Raw genomic sequence first — 21,292 nt, 5'->3', positions numbered from 1 at the left:
TCTTTTAACTCTTTGCAACAATGGGACCGGCTATGCTAGTTAGTAACGCGGCTAGTAGTTAGCAACGCTGCTAGTAGTTATCAACGGCGCTGGTCCAATGTGTTTATTTTCTAACCCTGCGGCATGGAATTATTACATTGTCTTAACCTGTATATTTTCAACCTAGCCAGAGAGGGGGAGGCAGCTCCCACTCTCTCCCAGCTCCTACATTACACCATATCTCACATCAGCCTTCCTGCCCCTTGACTCAGATCTGAATCTATTCCAGGAAAAGATTAACATCTAAGTAAAGCCTGCATGCCTGAAACAGGACACCGCAGACTGGCTCCTTTTCACCAGCAAGACAGACAGACAGACAGACAGACAGACAGACAGACAGACAGACAGACAGACAGACAGACAGACAGACAGACAGACAGACAGACAGACAGACAGACAGACAGACAGACAGACAGACAGACAGACAGACAGACAGACAGACAGACAGACAGACAGACAGACAGACAGACAGACAGACAGACAGACAGACAGACAGAGAGAGAGAGAGAGAGAGAGAGAGAGACCTGTTGTTGTGGAATAAATATTCAATTACCATTACTTCCTTGATAGCAAATTCACTTAGTGTGAGAGCCTCATTACTCAACATGTTCCATACTCCCTGATACAACCGTGTACATACTGTACCCAAAACCATACTATCTGATACAGCTTTGTACATACTGTACCCAAAACCATACTATCTGATACAGCTTTGTACATACTGTACCCAAAACCATACTCCCTGATACAACCTTGTACATACTGTACCCAAAATGATACTATCTAATACAGCTTTGTACATACTGTACCCAAAACCATACTATTTAATACAGCTTTGTTCATACTATCTAATACAGCTTTGTACATAATCTACCCAAAACCATACTATCTAATACAGCTTTGTACATACTGTACCCAAAACCATACTATCTAATATAGCTTTGTACATATTGTGCCCAAAACCATACTCCCTGATACAACCTTGTACATACTGTACCCAAAACCCTACTATCTAATACAGCTTTGTACATACTGTACCCAAAACCCTACTATCTAATACAGCTTTGTACATACTGTACCCAAAACCATACTCCCTGATACAACCTTGTACATACTGTACCCAAAACCATACTCCCTGATACAACCTTGTACATACTGTACCCAAAACCATACTCCCTGATACAACCTTGTACATACTGTACCCAAAACCATACTATCTAATACAGCTTTGTACATACTGTACCCAAAACCCTACTATCTAATACAGCTTTGTACATACTGTACCCAAAACCATACTCCCTGATACAACCTTGTACATACTGTACCCAAAACCATACTCCCTGATACAACCTTGTACATACTGTACCCAAAACCATACTATCTTATACAGCTTTGTACATACTGTACCCAAAACCATACTATCTAATACAGCTTTGTACAAAGTGTACCCAAAATGATACTATCTAATACAGCTTTGTACATACTGTACCCAAAACCCTACTATTTAATACAGCTTTGTACATACTGTACCCAAAACCATACTATCTGATACAGCTTTGTTCATACTTTACCCAAAACCCTACTATCTAATACAGCTTTGTACATACTGTACCCAAAACCATACTATTTAATACAGCTTTGTTCATACTTTACCCAAAACCATACTATCTAATACAGCTTTGTACATAATCTACCCAAAACCATACTATCTAATACAGCTTTGTACATATTGTACCCAAAACCATATCCCTGATACAACCTTGTACATACTGTACCCAAAACCATACTATCTAATACAGCTTTGTACATACTGTACCCAAAACCCTACTATATAATACAGCTTTGTACATACTGTACCCACAACCATACTATCTAATACAGCTTTGTACATACTGTACCCAAAACCATACTATCTGATACAGCTTTGTACATACTGAACCCAAAACCCTACTATTTAATACAGCTTTGTACATACTGAACCCAAAACCATACTATTTGATACAGCTTTTACATACTGTACCCAAAACCATACTATCTGATACAGCTTTGTACATACTGTACCCAAAACCATACTCCCTGATACAACCTTGTACATACTGTACCCAAAACCAAATCACTTGTGGCCTGATCATAGATTCCAAATACACTGAGAACAGAACCTGTAACTAATGCTGTAAATTGGTTACTAATCCAACATCCTGGCCAGTCAGTACTCCACACCACCATTCACCCCAGCCTTACCTTCACTCTACTTAGCAAGCTAATCAGACGGCAACAAACACATTTATCCAATCAGAGCCTGCTGCTATTGACTGAGTGGGAGAACATTTTACATTTTTTTACATTTTAGTCATTTAGCAGACGCTCTTATCCAGAGCGACTTACAGTAGTGAATGCATACATTTCATACAATTTCATGCATTTCTTTTGTGTACTGGCCCCCCGTGGGAATCGAACCCACAACCCTGGCGTTGCACACACCATGCTGGCGTTGCAAACACCATGCTCTACCAACTGAGCCACAGGGAAGGCTAGAGAGAGAGCGATGTTGGTGTATTTACAAGCAAACCAACGTGAAGGTGCTCAATGCATGTCAAGTAATGGTAAGTTGAAAGAGCTTGTGTTGTACAGTACCTGTGGTTTTACCTGTTACCTGTGGTTTTACCTGTACCTGTGGTTTTACCTGTACCTGTGGTTTGACCTGTATCTATGGTTTTACCTGTACCTGTGGTTTTACCTGTATCTGTGGTTTTACCTGTACCTGTGGTTTTACCTGTACCTGTGGTTTTACCTGTATCTATGGTTTTACCTGTACCTGTGGTTTTACCTGTACCTGTGGTTTTACCTGTACCTGTGGTTTTACCTGTACCTGTGGTTTTACCTGTATCTGTGGTTTTACCTGCACCTGTGGTTTTACCTGTACCTGTGGTTTTACCTGTATCTATGGTTTTACCTGTACCTGAATGACAAACTGAAACCTGACTTCACCAGCAGCCAAGGATACCCTAAAGCCCAGACTCAGCAAAAGAGCCACGCAACCAGCTCACGTATGGGCTCACCTGACCTCTGACTCCTATTTATCTAAATATAGTATAGTATAGTATAGCTGTTTATTTCTGGACAGAATTAGTCACCAAACCCCCCCATCCTGTCCTGTCCATTGGCACACACACACACACACACACACACACACACACACACACACACACACACACACACACACACACACACACACACACACACACACACACACACACACACACACACACACACACACACACACACACACCACACACACACACACACACACACAGTGCAGATAATGTCAAGACGGTGGCATGAGCAGGTTTCAGGTGGACGGCAGTTGAATCTGAATTGTGTAAAGCGTTATCCTGCTTCCCCTTGTGTAAAAAACATTTATGTGTCGGAGGGCTAGGGTCAGTCTGTTATATCTGGCGTATTTCTCCTGTCTTATCCGGTGTCCTGTGTGAATTTAACTATGCTCTCTCGAATTCTCTCTCTCTTTTTCTCTCTTTCTTTCTCTCTTTCTCTCTTTATTTCTTTCTCTCTCGGAGGAGGACCTGAGCCCTAGGACCATGCCTCAGGACTACCTGGCCTGATGACTCCTTGCTGTCCCCAGTCCACCTGACCATGCTGCTGCTCCAGTTTCAACTGTTCTGCCTGCGGCTATGGAACCCTGACCTGTTCACCGGATGTGCTACCTGTCCCAGACCTGCTGTTTTCAACTCTCTAGAGACAGCAGGAGCGGTAGAGATACTCTGAATGATCGGCTATGAAAAGCCAACTGACATTTACTCCTGAGGTGCTGACCTGTTGCACCTTCGACAACCACTGTGATTATTATTATTTGACCCTGCTGGTCATCTATGAACATTTGCACATCTTGGCCATGTTCCGTTATAATCTCCACCCGGCACAGCCATAAGAGGACTGGCCACCCCTCATAGCCTGGTTCCTCTCTAGGTTTCTTTCTAGGTTCTGGCCTTTCTAGGGAGTTTTCCTAGCCACCGTGCTTCTACACCTGCATTGCTTGCTGTTTGGGGTTTTAGGCTGGATTTCTGTACAGCACTTTGTGACATCAGCTGATGTAAGAAGGGCTTTATAAATAAATGTGAGTGATTGATTGATTGATAACATGAAACGAAACATGTGAAGTGTTCCATGTGAAATCATGTGGTTTTTCTGTAAGGGTCCCACTCCCACCCGTCCCTCACCCCCGTCCACCATCCCCTTTTGGCAAAGCCGTCTCCTCCTTTTAGCATCAACACCTAAGCTACAGGGAGCATAATGAGATTCCACATGAACAAAACAGCCGCTCTGAGCTGCCGCACCAGCATGATGATGAAATGATAATTCTTTACCTTTGCCTTATCAAGAGTAGGATATCTAATGGCATTAACCTCTCTGGGCCAGTGGGACGTTTGCGTCCCACCTAGTCAACAGCCAGTGGAATCGCGTGGCGCGAAATACAAATACCTCAAAAATGCTATAACTTCAATTTCTCAAACATATGACTATTTTACACCATTTTAAAGACAAGACTCTTGTTAATCTAACCACATTGTCCCGATTTCAAAAAGGCTTTACAGCTAAAGCAAAACAGTAGATTATGTCAGGAGAGTACCCTGCCAAAAATAATCACACAGCCATTTTCAAAGCAAGCATATATGTCACAAAAACCAAAACCACAGCTAAATACAGCACTAACCTTTGATGATCTTCATCAGATGACACTCCTAGGACATTATGTTATCCTGTTAGGGCTAGGGGGCAGTATTGACACGGCTGGATAAAAAACGTACCCGATTTAATCTGGTTACTACTCCTGCCCAGTAACTAGAATATGCATATAATTATTGGCTTTGGATAGAAAACACTCCAAAGTTTCTAAAACTGTTTGAATGGTGTCTGTGAGTATAACAGAACTCAAATGGCAGGTCAAAACCTGAGAAGATTCTGTACAGGAAGTACCCTGTCTGACCATTTCTTGGCCTTCTTTGCCATCTCTATCCAAAACAAAGGATCTCTGCTGTTACGTGACACTTCCTACGGCTCCCATGGGCTCTCAGAAGGCGGCAAAAAGCAGAATCGTGGCTTTGCAGGCTCTGGCTGAAAAAAAGTAGCGCGTTTGGATAGTGGCTGGTTACAGTACTGTGAGACTCAGGCGCGTGCCCGCGTCGACCGAATGCTTTGTTTTCTTTCCTCTGTTTACCTAAACGCAGATTCCCGGTCGGAATATTATCGCTTTTTTACGAGAAAAATGGCATAAAAATGGATTTTAAACAGCTGTTGACATGCTTCAAAGTACGGTAATGGAATATTTAGACATTTTTTGTCACGAATTGCGCCATGCTCGTGACCATTATTTACACTTCGGATAGTGTCTGGAACGCACGAACAAAACGCCGCTATTTGGATATAACGATGGATTATTTTGGACCAAACCAACATTTGTTATTGAAGTAGCAGTCCTGGGAGTGCATTCTGACGAAGACAACAAAGGGAATCAAACTTTTGTAATAGTAAATTGGAGTTTGGTCAGGGCTAAACTTGGTGGGTGTCTAAATGGCTAGCCGTGATGGCTGGGCTATCTACTGAGAATATTGCAAAATGTGCTTTCACCGAAAAACTATTTTAAAATCGGACACCTCGATGCATGTTTTGTTCAATCAAGTTCATATTTATATCAAAAAACAGCTTTTTACATTAGCATGTGATGTTCAGAACTAGCATACCCACCGCAAACTTCCAGTGAATTTACTAAATTACTCACGATTAACGTTCACAAAATACATAACAATTATTTTAAGAATCATAGATACAGAAGTTCTTTATGTCAGATTTTAAAATAGCTTTTCGGGGAAAGCACATTTTGCAATATTCTGAGTACATAGCCCGGCCATCACGGCTAGCTAATTTGACACCCACCAAGTTTGGCACTCACCAAACTCAGATTTACTATAAGAAAAATTTGATTACCTTTGCTGTTCTTCGTCAGAATGCACTCCCAGGACTTCTACTTCAACAACAAATGTTGTTTTGGTTCCAAATAATCCATAGTTATATTCAAATAGCTCCGTTTTGATTGTGCGTTCAGGTCACTATCCGAAGGGTGACGCGCGAGTGCATTTCGTGACAAAAGATTTCAAAATATTCCATTACCGTACTTCGAAGCATGTCAAACGCTGTTTAAAATCAATTTTTATGCTATTTTTCTCGTAAAATAACGATAATATTCCAACCGGGCGACATTGTATTCATTCAAAGGCTGAAAGAAAAAAATGGAGAATTCACTTGAACGCGCATCTCCAGTGTCACTGTTCTCAGCCTGACCACTCACAAAATCTCCTGCTGTTTTCCACCCAGAGACAGGAGAGACGTCATTCCACTTTCTGGCGCCTTCTGAGAGCCAATGGAAGCCTTAGAAAATGTCACGTTACAGCAGAGATGCTGTATTTTCGATAGAGATGCCACAGAAGGACAACAAATTGTCAGACAGGGCACTTCCTTTATGGAATCTTCTCAGGTTTTGGCCTGCCATATGAGTTCTGTTATACTCACAGACACCATTCAAACAGTTTTAGAAACTTTAGAGTGTGTTCTAGCCAAATCTACTAATTATATGCATATTCTCGTTTCTGGGCAAGAGTAGTAACCAGTTTAAATCGGGTACGTTTTTTATCCGGCCGTGCAAATACTGCCCCCTAGCCCCAACAGGTTAACCTTTAGGAGCTTCCTACTGAACATTAACGTCTATGTCTATTAATATCTATTCATGTCTAATATCTCCCCTTTCAACATTCAATATGCAATACTCCTCCTCTTGGCTGTGTGACAATGTCTCAAGGCCAATTCAGATAGGATGACACATGATTAGGGGGGGAGCAGAAAGTTGTCTGTCTGCCAGTCTGACTCTAGACCAGGATGTGCTTATACCGTGAGGGGCGCAAGGAACAAATAGTTTCTTGTTTTAACAGCCTGGGAGTCTAATGAAACTGAAAGGCACATTCAAATTGGAACATTTCACTATGCAGCAGAAAATGACTGCATATTATACTGTACTGTACATTAGAGGTCGACCGATTATGATTTTTCAACGCCGATACCGATACCGATTATTGGGCCAAAAAACCCCGCTGCCGATTAATCGGCCGATTTTATATATATATTTCTAATAATGAAAATTACAACAATACTGAATGAACAATGAACATGTATTTTAACTTAATATAATACATCAATAAAATCAATTTAGTCTCAAATAAATAATGAAACATGTTCAATTTGGTTTAAATAACACAAAAACAAAGTGTTGGAGAAGAAAGTAAAAGTGCAATATGTGCCATGTAAAAAAGCTAACATTTAAGTTCCTTTCTAAGAACACGAGAACATATGAAAGCTGGTGGTTCCTTTTAACATGAGTCTTCAATATTCCCAGGTAAGAAGTTTTAGGTTGTAGTTATTATAGGACTATTTCTCTCTATACCATTTGTATTTCATATACCTTTGACTATTGGATGTTCTAATAGGTACTTTAGTATTGCCAGCCTAATATCATTTCGAAAACAAAACGGTTATTCTTTCAGTGAAATACGGAACAGTTCTGTATTTTATCTAACGGGTGGCATCCATAAGTCTAAATATTGCTGTTACATTGCACAACCTTCAATCTTATGTCATAATTACGTAAAATTCTGGCAAATTAGTTCGCAACGAGCCAGGAGGCCCAAACTGCTGCATATACCCTGACTCTGCGTGCAATGAATGCAAGAGAAGTGACAGAATTTCCCTAGTTTAATATTGCCTGCTAACCTGAATTTCTTTTAACTAAATATGCAGGTTTAAAAAAATATACTTCTCTGTATTGATTTTAAGAAAGGCATTGATGTTCATGGTTAGGTACATTTGTGCAACGATTGTGATTTTTTCGCAAATGCGCTTTTGTTAAATCATCCCCCGTTTGGCGAAGTTGGCTGTCTTTGTTAGGAAGAAATAGTCTTCACACAGTTCGCAACGAGCCAGGTGACCCAAACTGCTGCAAATACTCTGACTCTGTGGCACAGAACGCAAGAGAAGTGACACAATTTCCCTAGTTAAAAGAAATTCATGTTAGCAGGCAATATTAACTAAATATGCAGGTTTAAAAATATATACTTGTGTATAGATTTTAAGAAAGGCGTTGATGTTTATGGTTAGGTACACATTGGTGCAACGACAGTGCTTTTTTCGCGAATGCGCTTGTTAAATCACCCGTTTGGCAAAGTAGGCTATGATTCAATGATAAATTAACAGGCACCGCATCGATTATATGCAATGTAGGACAAGCTAGATAAACTAGTAATATCATCAACCATGTGTAGTTAACTAGTGATAATGTTAAGATTGATTGTTTTTTATAAGATACGTTTAACGTTAGCTAGCACCTTACCTTGGTTCCTTGCTGCACTTGCATAACAGGTAGTCAGCCTGCCACACAGTCTCCTCATGGAGTGCAATGTAATCAGCCATTATCGGTGTCCCAAAAAATAAATGCAGATTACTGATTGTTATGAAAACTTGAAATTGTCCCTAATTAATCGGCCATTCCGATTAATCGGTCGACCACTACTGTACATGAATCATCAGCAAGAGCAGAGATTTACTGAGCTACATTTCAGCTTTCCAAATAGTCCTTCATTGTGGACTGCTTTTAAGGCATTATTTTCTATTCAGAAAGCATTTCTAGGTACAGAAAGCTCAATGTCCTCACAATGTCCATGGACTCTACACTCTGTTTCTAGTTATCCTCAGGAAAACCTGAACAGCCTGATGACTATTTTGAGCCATAGAGATTGAGCAGACTCCAGAGGCCTTGGCCTGAACCTTAGCACACCAAGAGAAGGTATGATGAGGATGCGAAGAGAAGCATGTGAACCTGCCTCTCACCCTGATGAACACTGCTTTACCACTGCAGTGGATCGCCTCCAAAAGCCCAGGGCATTTTGTCTTTTCATCAGAGCTCTGCAACAGTGAGCAGTCATGTCAGGCAGTGGCCAGGACCCAGAGGGCTGGATGTAGTTGTTTTGGGGGAGAGAGAGGGTGATGAGGGTGGTGTGGGGTAAGGTTGGGGTTGAGAGTTCCGTGAGCATGCCTCCTCTTGCGGAACGGCCAATGAACCATGGGCCTACTCATCACGCCAATCTGCCTGAAAAGGCTGAGTAGCACCGGCAGCCGGATATCATCACAGCCACATTAATTAAAGAGGGGCCATCGTTAGAGGGAGTCCCTGTTGCTCACTGCTGTTTCTATTTCTGGAAGACTGATGTTGTTGTTATTGTTGTTGCTCTTTTTGCCTCTTCACTCAGACAGGAAGGAAGAAGCTAATGAAGGTGTGTAGCCCTAAAGGGTTGATGGATAATGAAGAGGAACATGGTGAAATCTACTGTAACCTCAATCTCCTATCCGGCAGTGGAAGTTAAGAATTTAAAAAAGGGCATTCCTGTTGCACATCACTAATTAGTGTAGGTGCTGCCCTTTAGAGATCAAATTTCCAGATTCTTAGTAAACTGATTAAACAAAAGGAAAAGGTGCAACTCTGTTAAGAATCAGTATCATTGCTTTTCAGGTCTCAGAATGCACTGCCTTTTTGTGTCCATGCAATCAGAATATCACATGACATGAGATTGAGGAAAAGGAAATCAAGGAACTGCAGCTTTTGTATTTTATGGGGAGATATGCATGTGTTGTGTGTCCAGTGGAGAGTGGTGTGATATGAGTGTGTGCTGCTGCCGCAGAAGGGAGAATACGTGCAGCTGGGCTGCAGACAGTATGACAGCTGCCGAGACGTGCTCTGGGCTCACAGGACTGAGGAAGCCTCTGTACTGCAGCCTCTCACTCACAGGATGAATAAAATATGAAGTGTACAAAGCACTCAAGTCCCAGCTGAAATGGAAAGAGAGAGAGATTCTCTCTCATTCTCTCTCTCCCTCTCAGGGGAAGTGGCCATGCAGAGTTGTAGTAGAGACTTGGAGGAAAAGATAATAAAACTGATGAAGAGGAAGAGAGAAAAGAGGGGGGTAGAGGAAGGCAAGGAGGAAATTGTATAAGGCTCTTCACAGAGCCATGAAGGTTGCTAAGGGAAAATAGTAGTAATAAATCTTAATTCAAACATTGCTTTAAATATGGGTACGATGAGAGGAGAGTAGTGTATTCAGGGGCAAGCACTTTGCCCCTGAATACACACCATGCATGCCAACACACATATTTCATACACAGCTTCCTCCGTCTGGGTTGAGGGCTGTATTCAACAGAATAATAGTATAACATCCACTTAGGATTTGAAGCATCATCCATCCACAGAAGTCACACAGCCTTTTCCCAGCCTAGGTATAATCATACCAGCAACACTTGAGGTTATGTTCCCCATGAATAAGTCATAGCTACATACTGTAGTAGCAGCAATATAGCATTCCCAACCCTGGCCTCAATCTAACCTTTCAGCAAGACCTTGTTTACGTCCATGTGGCTGCATGGGGAAATGTTTCCACCAGGGAGTCAGTGAGGGACTGAGTGAGCTGAGTCATCCTCAGGCACATCTATAAGAGACCTGGTACTGACACATGCTGTCAACACAGAGTAGACACAGGAGATGATGGGAGCCAACATGGCATGGGCCCTGCCACGTGGATGACCAGGCACTGTGTAATAATGTGACACCACATATCTCACCAGACCTATGTGACTTCACTGACAGATGGAGAATGAATGAGCGTGCTTACTGCTTATCACCAGACTAGAAACAATGCCAGGCTAATATTTAAAAGGTCCAATGCAGATGTTTTTATCTCAATATCAAATCATTTCTGGGTAACAATTAAGTACCTTACTGTGATTGTTTTAAACATTTTTTAAAAATAGCTTCTTAGCAAAGAGCAATTTATCAAGCAAGAATTTTGCTACGACTGTCTGAGAGTGGTCTGAGTGGCCAGGAGAAAACCTAAAACTAGCTGTTATTGGCAGAGAGGTTTGGCTCTCTTTCTTATTGGTCTATTAACTAATTTACCACCTGGTGATGTCACCGGGCAGGCTAAAACTCCATCCCACCAAAACAGACTGACATTTCAGGCGGCCCTTTCAAACAGCTCTTACACTAAAAGGGAATTATCATCATTTCACAGTATTATTCCAATCTCCTAGTGTGGAAATATATATAAAACACAGGAAATCATGTTTTGACTGCACTGGGCCTTTAAGACATCCTATTTGATGCTTGTAGTGCAGGAGCCAACTCTTTGTATGAAAACATTGTGGAACGGTAACAATTGCAGGTCTTATAGTAAAAAAACAGAGCTTGGCTACTGCATTACATTACATTACAAAATCATAGTCATGAAGAGCAGAAAACATATTGTAAGAACATTTAAGGTTCATCCTTCATGTAATTGTTCCCAACGGTGCATGACCAACTGTGGGCCCCTCATTAGTGCTCGTTTAACCACTTATTCCATGATAATAGTTTTTTTCCTCGTGTTATTACTTTTCTACTATTTATCTTTTTTTTCTCTCTACACTGTTGGGAAGGGCCCATAAGTAAGAATTTCACTGTTAGTCACCTCTTGTTTAAGAAACGTGAAAAATACAATTGGATTTGATTTGAATTACACAGCAGTAACAGGCCTGTTGTATGTAGAGACTTCTAGCAGGAACAGTGGGATGCACCCTGTGAATTTGCGAGGAACTTCACTTCACAGCATTATGACAAATCTGCATGGCAGGTGTGACAGCCCAATTAGGGCCCACCAAGAAGAGGGGAGAGGAGAGGAGATCTGATAGGCTGCTGCCTCTCCCTGTAGACAGACAGACAGACCCACAGGGGATCTCTCTTCTCATATCCTTTATCAGACTAACAACTGGTGCTGCATTGGAGGGAGGAAGGGAGCATTAATATGAAATATCTCATCCCTTTCCTCTTTTAAGTGAAGCTTGTCTGATTCTTCACAGATCTTTCTGAATATGGGTTTGGATCCACAGTCCATTTCCTATTTCCTACTGTCCCATGCAGTGCAGATTCACCATGGTTCTCTACATAACTAGGCCTTAAATTGGTAAACTAGGTTATTGTGCATGAAGATTATTGTGAAGATGAGGTATGTGTAACTTACTACAGACCATACTATAGTTGCATTCTTCTACCAGCAAGGGGAAGATCTGGGTAATATCTGCAACTTGTTACCCAAACAGAGCCTGAATTCATCAGTCAGCAACTGTAGCTCAAAACAAAAAGATAAATTATGAAATAAATGCTGTGTTTATCTTTCTTCCCACATGTTCCAACGCTCATCAGCCTAAGGAGGCATTAATTACTTTAATATGGGAATTCATTTGCAGAATGGAACATAATAGCGTGGAAATCTCCAGGCTTTGGAAGTTGTGTGTTAAATATCAATGGGACTTTAGTTTAAGGCTCAGGATTAACCCAAGATAAATGGCTCTCTGAGTTACACACTGGCGCCAGTAACTACATCTCCCTGCTTTAAGACGCGCTGAAAGTGGAACCAGAGAACTAAAGTCTGTGTTTTAGGAGGATGGGTGTTGGCAGGTAGTGCCCTCTTGGTAAACCAGGAAGAGAAAACATGATCCAGTAGTTTGATGCAGACAAAGGGTTGTTTGTGTGTCAGCAACCAAGTTCAAGAATGAACAAGAGGGTCTGTTATTGTAGGTCAGCAATTACAGTTGGCTGATGTTCTAATCCCTATGACTGGCCGTATCTCAAGGTCAGCCAGTGACTACATAATGGACTAATCTTTCTCTCTTTTTCCCCTCACTCTCTAATTCTCTAGTGTCCACACTCTTTCTCTCTGTCACATGCACACACACCCACACCCACACACACCCACACACAAGGGGAGAGTAGAGTAGTGTTAGAGTTAGTATTGATGAGGGAATCACGTGATTAGGCCTTGGGAAGGTTCTTCTACAGTGGCTGACGATCATACCTAATCAGCCATTTTGGGTTAATAAGCATGTGTTTGTCAGGGAAGAGCTTAATAGCATATGCATTATCTACTTCAACTCTGCCAACTGAGAAGACCTGGTATCAACCTTTCAAAACCAGTTGATTGATGGATGATGTGAATGCTGGGTATGATGAGCATACAGGTACTGGCCTGTTCTGATGACTTCCTCTGCAATACAATGTCTAATAAATAAATGACTGACAAAGCCAACTGAATACATTTAAATCATCAAAACACAACACCAATTGAAGTTCAAGGATACAATAAGGACCAGAGGGTATGAGCCAGCTGTTGATAACCACATTACAGTATATAAACAAGCCAGCTCTAAACACAACCGGCATTATAGAGTGGATTCACACACTGACTAGCAGTGTTACAGTAATGACCTTGGCTAATGACAGTGATGACAAATGATGACAAATCCACTCCTTGTTTCTGTGACGGTGCTGACAGTGGCCTGCCCTTTCTACGGTGTCCCTCAGTCATCCTTCGCCATTGGGACGCCTCTAACACAGCTGATCCATCATCCTTCCTCCTCGGTGGGCAGACCCCACAGCTAACGGCCAGGCAGACACCGTTAGAGATTGTGGTGCCCGAATTTTCCACAACAACATGTTAACAGTGACAGACTCCACAGCGCGCAGGGAAACACACTGGTGATTCACTGACAGCCGCATCCCAGCATGCTGGACTCCCCAGCCACCCACACACACCAGTACCAGCCCACTACCACCTTCCTAAAACTGTACACAGGGTGCTTTGCTCTATGTGCTGTCTACTGGAGGAGGCCCAGCGGAGGAGTATTACTCTAAGTGGACAGGCCTGGGTTCACATCCTTCCGAGAGGAACATCTGTCCACAGGCTGGCTCTTAAAACTCCTCAAGAGTAACAACATCAGCATAAACATGAAAGTGTTCGATGAGGATGAAGTGAATGGAATGCATAACAGCGACATACGCACACACGCACACAGACACCCACACGCGTGCACACACACAATGTCAATGTTATACCCCATTAGGACATCATATTTGAGGGTTTTCCCATAGTCTGGCCTTTCTCCACACAATGTTAATTTACCATTTTCAGGCAGTTATTACTTGAGTATTATTTATTGAAAAATTCCACTGTTACAGATGAACCCGGTCTGAGCAAAAAATCTGTCTGAGATATGAATACAGCAAAGCCAACCCTCCTCGGGCCTTCCCTGGAACTGATCAAAGAGTCTTGCAGATAATCCCCACTCCAAAATCATCTTGTCCTTTAAGGAAATATTAGCAGGAAAATAGAGCATTTTCCTCTGTGCCACAAAGGAGAACATGAAACATATAGTCATACTTACTTATACTAGAAACAATCACAGAGCTGAAAGTGTACGAATGTTTCTGTCATTTCCCTCAGAAAAACATATGACTGAGCCATCACTATATATATATATATATATATAGCCAATCACAGAGCTGAAAGTGTACGAATGTTTCTGTCATTTCCCTCAGAAAAACATATGACTGAGCCATCACTATATATATATATATAGCCATCACTAGTCCTGTGTCTCACTGTTTATAGAGGTCATAGATGAGACAATGCCTAATTAACCTGTCTGAATTTGGAGGCGTTATACTGTTTGCATTGAGATGATGGGCGTGTATTATTCACTGTTCTTCACTTCAACCCCTGATTCAACTCCTTAGAACTGACAGGTCAGAGATCTGCTGTTCTGTCTGTCTATGATTCTTCCTTGTCTGAAACATTCAGCCTTATTCTGCTCCAAAACAGCATTTGACAATGAGTACAGAAAACCATCAACTCCCTCTGTCTAATGTACCACTTCACTGAGACACTGCACTGACGAAACCCAGGGACCAGTGAGGAGCCATTGTCCACATGCCAGAGCTTAAGCACTCAACACTGATTCTCAGTTTTTTTATAGCCAGGCTATTTCTGTATACACTCTAATGAGAATCTTGGCATCCATTCATGATGGCGAAATATCGATAGAGAGAGCACATCATCAAACATACATACAGTAAAGTACAGTGCCTCCCCATAAAGCAGCAGGGTTCAGAGGGTTTAAATGCTATGACAAGCTCAGACATGGATGTTCTCCTTCATGTCAGTTCCCCTGGTTATCTTCACAGACCAGAGCCACTGGTTCCGATCCATGAGGAGCCACTGAGAGGTCAACAAGAGGATAAAGAGATACGGAAGCAACATAAATGCTGAAGAAATTCAAAGCCTTCATCACTGTGATTCTGGACACTGTGCTGCTCTGGTCATGGCTCTACAGAGGGCTGCATATCTGAGAGGCTTTAAAGTGCTCCATTGGGCTGGGTGCTAAGCCTCCTAGCAATAAACCCCTCTAAAATTCAAAATTAAATACTACAGGTAACTGTCAAAATAAAGGAAACACTGACATAAAGTGTCTTAATAGGGCATTGGGCACCACGAGCCACCTGAACAGCTTCAATGCACCTTGGCATAGATTCTACAAGTGTCTGGAACTCTATTGGAGGAATTCGACACCGTTCTTCCATGAGAAATTCCATAATTTGGTGTTTTGTTGATGGTGGTGGAAAACACTGTCTCAGGCGCCGCTCCAGAATTTCCCAAAAGTGTTCAATTGGGTTGAGAGCTGGTGACTGAGACACACACACCCTTTAAGCACCCTATGCTCCTTTGAGAGCCCTCTTTCAAAGTCACTGGGATCTCTTCTTCTAGCCATGGTAGCCAAAACAATGGGAAACTGGGTGTTTTTATACATGACCCAAAGCATGATGCGTAATTAACTCAGGGACCACACCTCTGTGGAAGCACCTGCTTTCAGTATACTTTGTATCCCTCATTTACTAAAGTATTTCCTTTTTTTGGCAGTTACCTTTATTTTCATACTATATTTTGAAAAACTGTTCTTTGAAAGATTCTTGTAAGGTTGACAGGAATGAGCACTCACAACGAACGTGTCAGCTGCCCTGGTGTATAATTGGTAAGAATGAATGGGTAATACTACAAAATACAGTACCATGCATCAGTTATCACCATGGTTAGCTAACATTCCAATAACAGTCATTGAGAGCACCTGGCTGCTTCTTGTTCCAAGCTAACTGTGAGGGGGCTAGAGGAACATTATTTAGATATCCTGTTTCTGCTTCGCACAGCCTCACTCAGAATTGAATCCCCCTTAAGCGTTCATGTAACTAGCCTGTCCCCCCATTTTCAGCCTCAGGCTAGTAGATGGCTGGGGTGCGGGAAAGCTTCTGTCAGCTACAGTAATGATAATGATGTTTTTTTAAATGTACGTAAAGTGTAAAGTATTTTGTCTGTAATGTATGTTTCGTTATATGTTGGACCCCGGGAAAACTAGCAGTCGTCATTGGCGTCGACTCATGGGGATGCTAATAAATCAAATCAAAATGTAATTTCTCAAAATGTGTGACTTATAATTAATCCATCTGATTTAAAAGTAGAAGGTGTTGACACTTATATAATATATACAACCTGCCATTAATAGTGGGTATTCGGTTTTATACCCGTTATCTCGAGAGCGTGATGACAACGGGTATTTCCATGGAAAAGGACCCATGAGGAACAACGTGAAGTTCAGTGAAGTTCATAGGAGCATATCAAATTGGGTGTCAAATGAAAGCTAAGACTCTATATTTTTGGGAAATGAAGGCATAGATACATTTTTCAACCATTTTCCATCTTAAAAATTAGACATACATAAGTAAAGGCTTTGATTTATGGATGGAAAAGAGGTCTTAAAAAACATCAACAATAAAAAGTCTTAAAGGGTATCAGAAATACATCAAAATGCAATAATGTTGACGTAAACACCCCTGTCAACTAATACCAACACTTATATTGAGTTTTGGAGATATTGTTTACCTTCTGTAAGTTTAAGAAATATTGCCAAAACCCCACATATCTTTAAGATATTTTCTAATTTGTCATGAGGGAGGATAATGAAAGTTCACAGAAGCAACATGTAAAGATAGACCTACCAATTTTGTTTATGAATTATTAAGTGATTAAAACTCGTAATTCCATTATCCAAATTGGTAATGGAATTACTGCAACTGAATTGGCTACAATGGGATATCATAAAAGTCCAAACCACAGTTGTGTTCCCAGGCTACTGTCCTCCCTTCCACTGGCATACTGTTATGTTCAACTGATAACTGTTTTCTTTGTCTTTCTGTTGTCTGGTGATGAAACCAAGAGTAAAACAGTCAGTCTGGACAACCTCTCTCTCTCTCTCTCTCTCTCTCTCTCTCTCTCTCTCTCTCTCTCTCTCTCTCTCTCTCTCTCTCTCTCTCTCTCTCTCTCTCTCTCTCTCTCTCTCTCTCTCTCTCTCTCTCTCTCTCTCTCTCTCTCTCTCTCTCTCTCTCTCTCTCTCTCTCTCTCTCTCTCTCTCTCTCTCTCTCTGCCTTTCTCTGCCTTTCTCTCTCACTCTCCAGTTAATTTCACCTCTCCCAGCTCTTACTGACACCTACCCATGAGCCCCTCTCTTTCCATTTACTGTAACCAGCATCCTCACCCACTGAGCACCGACCGACACCGGACATCCATAGACGTTGAAAAGTTGTTGAAATTTGGTCAGTCCACCCTGGCCTTAATGTTAACGTCCACAGACGGACCGGACTAGACCAAATCTGAACCTATCATAGACATATGTTTCCCAAGTTTAGATAGTACAATACAGTACATTGAGTAGAGTACAGTGCAATACAGTATATTGAGTAGAGTACAGTAGAGTACAGTACAATGCAGCACAGTAAAGAAAAGTATAGTATAGTATAGTATAGTATAGTATATTGTACTGTATACTGTATTGAACTATACTCTAGTTTACTGTACTGTACTGCACTGTACTAAACTCTACTCTGCATTGCTGTGCTGTATTGTACTGTGGTGTATTCTACTGTGCCCTGCAATTGTCAGCTGTGATGTCCAAACTTGTGAAACAGAGAATGACATTCATATCCATAATTATGCATATGTGTTGTACAGATCAGGGACCCATGATGTAATTCCGTTACCGGGTGTAAATTCACCTCACTTACTGTAGTTCAATAAGCAAACTCAAGGTGCCATGTCATAGCTGACACCCCTATCTTTCTGCAGAGTTTTTGGAAAACGTGGTTACATAAAAACCTAAGGGGGATTTTACTGTAATTCCATTACCCAAGTTTGCATCTGCACAGTTTTTCCACTGAATTCGTTTTTGTATGTTTTTCTGTGGTAATTGTTAAAAGTAGTCCTTGTGCATAGAGTTGTATGGTTTGTTAAACTTTCAAATCAATGGTTTTTGTTTGTCATACATTTTTGTTATCGTGGAATTGCCCAAAGGCTACTGTACAATGGCAACAATCCTAGCATTAATAACTGGGCATTTCAAGGCCTTGTGGTCATTTTACAGACTTAAGATATTGCTATTCTGTTATTCTGACCCAAGAAAGCTATTACATGTGGGAATGTTTGCTTACCTCCAGTCCTTACTGAATAAATATGCTTCTGGAGAGCATCTGCTGACAGATGATGATGTTTCATGATAAATACCCCTGAATATCACTTCAGTCAATTGCCCCATTACTGAGCTGCCACAAAGGAGAATACATCTCCTAACATATATCGAAGCATGTCATTAGCTCTAGTAACAGAACAACAGAGGGTGAAGGAAGTGAAAGCAGAAAGTCAGGAAGGCAGAGAGACAGGCAGGTTTCCTCTGCTCTCTGAGGTGGATCTGCAAATCATTATGCTAGTTAAACATTAGCACGAGGGCTCTAAAGAAAGTCCAGCTACTTCACACTTTGGGTAAAGTGAGAGTGGCGATGTGTTGATTCAAGGCCACATGATATTTACATAAAGCCAGCCCTCCAGAACAGGCAGGGGAATAATGACATGCAGCCTAGCTGAGCCACTGACTTGGCATGATGGCACACGCTGGGATGAGTTGGCTACTGGTGGAAACTAGGGCGCTCTCACATTTCCATTAGCACTTAACTAATCCAAATAAACCCTGCATGTATCACAAGGTGTTGTTGTGAGATCCACACTGTGTTCAGTGCTGGCAGTAACAAATTAAACAAATTGATCTTATTTGGGGTTGAGGTGAATCAGATAGATATAGATAGCATCACATACCCAGTCCAAAATCAAATAACTTGCTAATGAGACTATTGTTGTACCCTCTTTTCTGACCTCTTTCTTTGTAATATATGTAGAACATATGCAAGAAAATGAATTAAATAAAACTATTCTTGCTTTTAGAGTCTGTTAGAAGAAATAAAGCAGGCATCCTGGTCCGGTAATGGTAGGCCCTCAAGGAAATCTTGACACCATCTGTTATGTTTTCCATGTCAGCTCAGTGATAATGACTCTTTCCACCATTAGCTACCAGTGATCCTTTGGTTTTTGATTTGGATTTTGTTTCCCATTAGCTGACGCCAATGGCGGCAGCTAGTTATACTGGGGTCCGACATGTAACGGAAAAGACATTGCACACAAAATACTTTACAATTGACATACATTAACATGTAGTGTGTGTGTGTGTGTGTGTGTGTGTGTGTGTGTGTGTAGGTGTGTAGGTGTGTAGGTGTGTAGGTGTGTAGGTGTGTGTGTGTGTGTGTGTGTGTGTGTGTGTGTGTGTGTGTGTGTGTGCATCTATCAGTTACACGTACATGTCAGTACATACAGTAAACACAACAAGTAGGTCTCTCACCACAACCTTCAGCAGGCTGCAAAAATAATGGTCTACTTTTAATAAGCTATAGGCTGTAGAATACATTCAGATGTTTGTATTACTTACATTTATGTCAGAGCCCACTGCAGCATACATAAAGATCCCAGGGGAGAGAAGAGGACCAATGATGAGTAGTGAACAAGTTGTAACACTGCATGGGGTTTGCTGAAATTACACTACACTGTCTGAAAGTCAACAATTGTGATGGGGCACATTTCTCAGATATTATACTGAAGAAACCAGCTGATAGAACCAGATTTTATACATTAGAAATCTGCTGATAGATGTTATAACGTACAATACATTTACATGTAAATGTGCATCTGCTTAAAGAAAACGCCCATAATAGCCTACAATTTCATATCTGGCAAATAATAATAATTGTTTGACAACTTTAATTTCAATATATAAAATATGATAAGGTGCATAACCTACCTCAAATAGGAGTCATAAGAGAGTAATCCAAGGGAGAGTCGAATACAATCCGTTACCGCATATACGGAAATATTTGGCTGAACCTAATGGAAAGACAGAACTCTGAAATAAGAATCGGTCTGATACAGCTCTCATTCACAATCTTGGTCCGTGCTCCGTGAAAATTCCTCACAAAATTAAGAGTATAGATCCAGTGGTAGTCTAAATGTTGCGATAGGGTATCTCATTTATGTATTCACCATAACGTCCGTGCGTCTGTCCTCTGTCACTGCGATTCTCAATCCCGTTACAAACCAATCTCTGTCTAGTTCAATACAGCATTCTGTGGATGCTGCCACACGCTTATTTACAAGGACAGAATAAGGCAGAATAGCATATGGTCCTTGAAGCAAACTCAATTATGTTGATGACGGTACGCAGGAGACGATCATTTCCGTACCTCGTAATCTGCTGTTAGGTCAAAGTCGGTATGATGCAGCCAGCGTGTCACGGCGAGGCGACTTGTCTCTCCGTGTCCAGAGTGCCTGTCAAACAGCCCTGCGGATCGTGCACACCACAGTGGTAACTGCGCTCTGCGCTCCACACAGGCCGACAGCACTGCCTACTGTATTTAAAGAGACACAGCATAAAAGACGCGCAACCAAGGGCGCAGTGCCACACTGCGCGGTTTTCTATTCCATATATGAAACATTATAAACCATATAGGCCACCCTGCACGTCAAACGAATCATGGTACATTTATCCTACAGTTTGAGCTATTTATGTACGTTCACGTCTTGAATTATTTATATGGGGCAGGGGTGGGTCAAAGCATGGTCACCTTGACAAGATGACAGATCAGCTTCTACTATGTAATGTCACAACAATGCACCAAAATATTCTACCTCTAATTATGTTTTCATGAAAACAGGATTAAGTTCTCCAACATGGAACCTCTACAGTTTACAGCAGTTGGCTTGAGAATCATACTAGCCTAATGAAAGTCTCTCGCTCGCTCTCACTCTCTTTCTCTCTCCCTCTTTCTTTCCCTCTCCTTTATTTATTTCTCTCTCTC

At 41.5% G+C, this 21,292-nt stretch overlaps 1 protein-coding gene across 9 annotated transcripts in view; it reads right to left on the bottom strand.

Annotated features, from left to right (window-relative positions):
- The window catches only part of wscd2 (WSC domain containing 2), a 75,745-nt gene extending 54,947 nt beyond the window's left edge, over nt 1–20,798 (bottom strand). The window contains exons 1-3 of one of the 9 annotated variants that reach the window (XM_014161198.2): nt 20,678–20,798; nt 20,239–20,321; nt 19,870–19,886 (exon numbers count right to left, since the gene is read on the bottom strand). The gene's annotated coding sequence lies outside the window, so the exon portion shown is untranslated. Of the gene's footprint in view, nt 1–18,547; nt 18,740–19,869; nt 19,989–20,238 lie in introns of those variants that run through there. The other 8 variants (XM_045703165.1, XM_045703166.1, XM_014161197.2 and 5 more) reach the window with 8 other exon arrangements.
- Nucleotides 20,799–21,292: the final 494 nt, after the last annotated feature.

Source organism: Salmo salar, chromosome ssa20 (genome assembly GCF_905237065.1).
Source record: "Salmo salar chromosome ssa20, Ssal_v3.1, whole genome shotgun sequence".
In the NCBI taxonomy this organism is placed as follows: Eukaryota; Metazoa; Chordata; class Actinopteri; order Salmoniformes; family Salmonidae; genus Salmo; species Salmo salar.
The sequence above is the reverse complement of the archived record's forward strand: the minus strand, read 5'-3'. Positions and strand labels throughout refer to the sequence as shown.